Consider the following 6,081-nt stretch of genomic DNA (forward strand, 5'->3'; position numbering starts at 1 on the left):
CAATTAATAACAAAAGCAAAGAAACACATCAGCAGCAATACTATAATAGTGGGGGACTTTAACACCCCCGTTACTGAAATGGACAGGTCATCTAAGCAAAAGATCAACAAGGAAATAAAGACTTTAAATGACACACTGGACCAAATGGACTTCACAGATATATTCAGAACATTTCATCTCAGAGCAACAGAATACACATTCTTCTCTAGTGTCCATGGAACATTCTCCAGAATAGATCACATCCTAGCTCACAAATCAGGTCTCAACTGGTACCAAAAGATTGGGATCATTCCCTGCATATTTTCAGACCACAGCGCTTTGAAACTAGAACTCAATCACAAGAGGAAAGTCGGAAAGAACTCAAATACATGGAGGGTAAAGAGCATCCTACTAAAGAATGAATGGGTCAACCAGGAAATTAAAGAAGAATTAAAAAAATTTATGGAAACCAGTGAAAATGAAACACAACTGTTCAAAATCTTTGGGATGTAGCAAAGGCAGTCCTGAGAGGAAAGTATATAGCAATACAAGCCTTTCTCAAGAAACAAGAAAGGTCTCAGATACACAACCTAACCCTACACCTAAAGGAGCTGGAAAAAGAACAGCAAATAAAGCCTAAATCCAGCAGGAGAAGAGAAATAATAAAGATCAGAGCAGAAATCAATGAAATAGAAACCAAAAGAACAGTAGAATAGATCAACAAAACTAGGAGCTGGTTCCTTGAAAGAATTCATAAGATTGATAAACCCCTGCCAGACTTATTAAAAAGAAAAGAGAAATGACCCAAATCAACAAAATCATGAATGAAAGGGGAGAGATCACAACCAACACCAAAGAAATACAAACAAATATAAGAACATATTATGAGCAACACTATGCCAGCAAATTAGACAATCTGGAAGAAATGGATGCATTCCTAGAGATGTAACAACTACCAAAACTGAACCAGAAAGAAATAGAAAACCTGAACAGACCTATAACCACTAAGGAAACTGAAGCAATAATCAAAAATCTCCCAACAAACAAAAGCCCAGGGCCAGATGGCTTCCCAGGGGAATTCTACCAAACATTTAAAGAAGAACTAATACCTGTTCTTCTGAAACTGTTCCAAAAAAGAGAAATGGAAGGAAAACTTCCAAACTCGTTTTATGAGGCCACCATTACCTTGATCCCCAAACCAAAGACCCCATCAAAAAGGAGATTTACAGGCCAATAACCTTGACGAACATGGATGCAAAAATTCTCACCAAAATACTAGCCAATTGGATCCAACAGTACATTAAAAGGATTATTCACCATGACCAAGTGGGATTTATCCGTGGGCTGCAAGTTTGGTTCAACATCTGCAAATTAATCAATGTCATACAATACATTAATAAAAGAAAGAACAAGAACTATATGATCCTCTCAATAGATGCAGAAAAAGCATTTGATAAAGTACAGCATCCTTTCTTGATCAAAACTCTTCAGAGTGTAGGGATAGAGAGTCCATACCTCAATATCATAAAAGCCATCTATGAAAAACCTATGGCGAATATCATTCTCAATGGGGAAAAATTGAGAGCTTTCCCCCTTAGGTCAGGGACACGGCAGGGATGTCCACTATCACCACTGCCATTCAACATAGTATTAGAAGTCCTAGCCACAGCAACAAAAAGAAATAAAAGGCATCTGAATTGGCAAAGAAGAAGTCAAACTCCCACTCTTTGCAGATAATATGATACTTTATGTGGAAAACCCAAAAGACTCCACCCCAAAACTGCCAGAACTCATACCGGAATTCAGTAAAGTGGCAGGATATAAAATCAATGCACAGAAATCAGTGGCATTCCTATACGCCAACAGCAAGACAGAAGAAAAAGAAATTAAGGAGTCGATACTATTTACAATTGCACCCAAAACCATAGGATACCTAGGAATATATCTAACCAAAGAGGCAAAGAATCTGTACTCAGAAAACTATAAAATACTCATGAAAGTAATTGAGGAACACACAAAACAAAGGAAAAATGTTCCATGCTCATGGATTGGAAGAACAAATATTGTTAAAATGTCTATGCTACCTAGAGCAATCTACACATTCAATGCAATCCCTATCAAAATACCATCCACTTTTTTCAAAGAAATGGAACAAATAATCCTAAAATTTGTTTGGAACCAGAAAAGACCCTGAATAGCCACAGGAATATTGAAAAAGAAAAGCAAAGCTGGCGGCATCACAATTCCCGACTTCAAGCTCTATTACAAAGCTGTCATCATCAAGACAGTATGGTACTGGCACAAAAATAGACACATAGATCAATGGAACAGAATCGAGAGCCCAGAAATGGACCCTCAACTCTATGGTCAACTAATCTTCAACAAAGCAGGAAAGAATGTCCAATGGAAAAAAGACAGTCTCTTCAACAAATAGTGTTGGGAAAATTGGACAGCCACATGCAGAAACTGGACCATTTCCTTACACCACACGCAAAATAGACTCAAAATGGTTGAAAGACCTCAATGTGAGACAGGAATCCATCAAAATCCTAAAGGAGAACACAGGCAGCAACCTCTTCGAACTCAGCCTCAGCAACTTCTTCCTAGAAACATCGCCAAAGGCAAGGGAAGCAAGGGCAAAAATGAACTATTGGGTCTTCATCAAGATAAAAAGCTTTTGCACAGCAAAGGAAACAGTCCACAAAACTAAAAGACAACTGACAGAATGGGAGAAGATATTTGCAAATGACATATCAGATAAAAGGCTAGTATCCAAAATCTATAATGAACTTCTTAAACTCAACACCCAAAGAACAAATGATCCAATCAAGAAATGGGCAGAAGACATGAAAAGACATTTTCCCAAAGAAGACATCCAAATGGCCAACAGACACATGAAAATGTGTGCAACATCGTTCAGCATCAGGGAAATCCAAATCAAAACCTCAATGACATACCACCTCACACCAGTCAGAATGGCTAAAATTAACAAGTCAGGAAACAACAGATGTTGGCGAGGATACGGACAAAGGGGAACCCTCCTACACTGTTGGTGGGAATGCAAGCTGCTACTGCCACTCTGGAAAACAGTAGTGAGTTTCCTCAAAAAGTGGAAAATAGAGCTACCATATGATCCAGCAATTGCACTACTGGGTATCTACCCCAAAGATATAAATGTAGGGAGCCGAAGAGGTATGTGCACCCCGATGTTTATAGCAGCACTGTCCACAATAGCCAAACTGTTCAAAGAGCCAAGATGTCCATCGACAGATGAATGGATAAAGAAGATGTGGTGTGTATATATATATATATATATATATATATATATAATGGAATATTATGTAGCCATCAAAGGGAATGAAATCTTAACATTTGCAATGACGTGGATGGAACTGGAGGGTATTATGCTGAGCGAAATAAGTCAATCAGAGAAAGATATATATCATATGACCTCACTGATATGAGGAATTTTTAATCTCAGGAAACAAACTGTGGGTTGCTGGAGTGGTTGGGGGTGGGAGGGATGGGTGGCTGGGTGATAGACATTGGGGAGGGTATGTGCTATGGTGAGCGCTGTGAATTGTGTAAGACTGTTGAATCACAGACCTATACCTCTGAAAGAAATAATACATTATATGTTAAAAAAAAAGAAGAAAAAGAAGAAGATAGCAGGAGGGGAAGAATGAAGGGGGGAAAATCGGAGGGGGAGATGAACCATTAAAGACTATGGACTCTGAGAACCAAACTGAGGGTTCTAGAGGGGAGAGGGGTGGGGGATGGGTTAGCCTGGTGATGGGTATTAAAGAGGGCACGTACTGCATGGAGCACTGGGTGTTATACGCAAACAATGAGTCATGGAACACTACATCAAAAACTAATGATGTAATGTATGGTGATTAACATAACATAAAAAAAAAAAGAATATAGTCACCCAAAGCACTGAGCACCTTTCCTGTCACAAAAAAAAAAAAAAAAAAAAAGGATAGAGGACTTGAATAGACATTTTTCCAAAGAAGACATACAGATGGGCAGCAGGCACAAGCAAAGATGCTCAACATCACTAACCATAAGGGAAATGTAAATGAAGACCACAGTGAGATATCACCTCATACTTGTCAGATTGGCTATTATCAAAAAGACAAAAAATAACAAGTATTGGTGAGGATTTGGAGAAGAAGGAACTCTTGCACAGTCCTGGTGGAGATGTAAATTGGGGCAGCTATTGTGGAAAATAGTATGCAGTTTCCTTAATACATTAAAAATCAAACTACCATGCTCTCCAGTAATTCCATGTGTAGGTATTTATCTGAAGAAAACAAAAACACCAGTTTGAAAAAATATATGCATCCTTATGCTCATTGCAACACTATTTACAGTAGCCAAGATATGGAAGCAACCTAAGTGTCCATCAATAGATAAATAGATAAAAATGATGTAGCATATATACACACAATGGAATATTACTCAGCCATAAATCAGAATGAAATTTTGCCACTTGCAGCAATATTGATGGACCTATAGGGTATTACGTTAGGTGAAATAAGTCAGACAGAGAAAGACAAATACCATATGAATTCACTTAAATGTGGAATCTAAAAAACAAAACAAGCAAACAAACAATACAAAAACAGAAACAGTCTCAGATACAGGAAACATGCTATTGGTTACCAAGGTGGGAGTAGTTAGGGGGCAGGCTAAATAAGTGAAAACTATTAAGAAGTACAAACTTCCAGTTATAAAATAAGTAAGTCATGGAGATGTAATGTACAACATAGGAAATATGGTCAATAATATTGTAATAACGATGTATGGTGACAGATGGTAACCAGACTTATTGTGGGATCATTTCATAATGTACAAACATACTGAATCACTATGATGCACACTTGAAATTGATAGACTATTGTATGTCAATTATACTTCAGTAAAAAAAGATAGGTTGAAAACCACTTACATCTCAACATTTATTAGAATCCTTAATTAGTTTGGAGAATGGTAGGTTTAGACTTAGTTTCAGGTTATTTCACTCCAGTTTATTACTAAGCCAGCAAAAAACAGTGAAAATAACAAACTCAGACTAAGGACAAGGGTGAAAACTTCTCCCAACATCTCCTTTTCTTCATGGAGCGAAACCTGAAGTTTGCTGGCCATTGCAGGCAATATGGATTGAGCAATCCACCAGGTTAGAGGATCCAAGGAGCTGGTTCTGCCATATTTTAAAACACCAGGCTGGGGGAGAAGGTTCCCTGCTGTGCCCGTTATCTACCTTTCTGTTCTGTTTCCAATGTGTCTCTAGACTCACAGCAGGCCTGGCCATGCTGAGCACAGTAAACAAGAAATTTCTCATCATCAGAACCTTCCATTTTCTCTAGGTGACAGGAAATTTGACTTGGAAGTGTTTTAACTGAAAAGAGAAGGTTGCTGATAAGGATGCTATAAAAGAGTATATGAAATAGTATGGCTCTTTCCTGAAGTGGATTAGAAAGAACACAGAGGGTTATCTGACCATTTGCTTTATGCATGTGGCAATGCAATCCCTGGCCTTAGTCATGCATGATTGGAAGCAGAGTGTTTCCTTTTAAAGCCTTTTGTCACAAAATAATCTCTTTTCTTTATCTGTCTCCATATCTGGTTTGTAAAAGTCCAAGGCAACTTTCAAGGTAAGAATGTGTATATCCATATAGAAAAATGTTTTATACCTATGGAAAATTTTTATATACCGGCATTAGGTTGGAATTTGTTGATTTACTTGGTTCCTATTACAGCTTTAATTGGCGTGTTTTGTATACATAATGTATTTCTAATATTTTGAAGTTAATTTCTTTCTTTGAATTGTGAGGATTTTTAAAGCAAGAAAATAAAAAAAAATCAATTCAATACCACGCATGTCTACCAAATGTGTTTGTTCTCAGTTTGTAATTAAATTATACTTATTTATTTTATTTATAAAAATAAAGTTTGTTCATGCTAGTTTCAAAGAGACAGGATACATAAATGAAGTTGCTTTTTATTCAGTGAAGACATATTTATTGACTACCCGCTATTGTCAGACACTGGACATGTTGCTACACATATTCTATTTAAATTAACTTGGGTAAAATT

This window comes from Callorhinus ursinus, unplaced genomic scaffold (genome assembly GCF_003265705.2).
Source record: "Callorhinus ursinus isolate GAN/ISIS: 27379988/994484 unplaced genomic scaffold, GSC_fseal_2.0 scaffold1, whole genome shotgun sequence".
Taxonomy (NCBI): domain Eukaryota; kingdom Metazoa; phylum Chordata; class Mammalia; order Carnivora; family Otariidae; genus Callorhinus; species Callorhinus ursinus.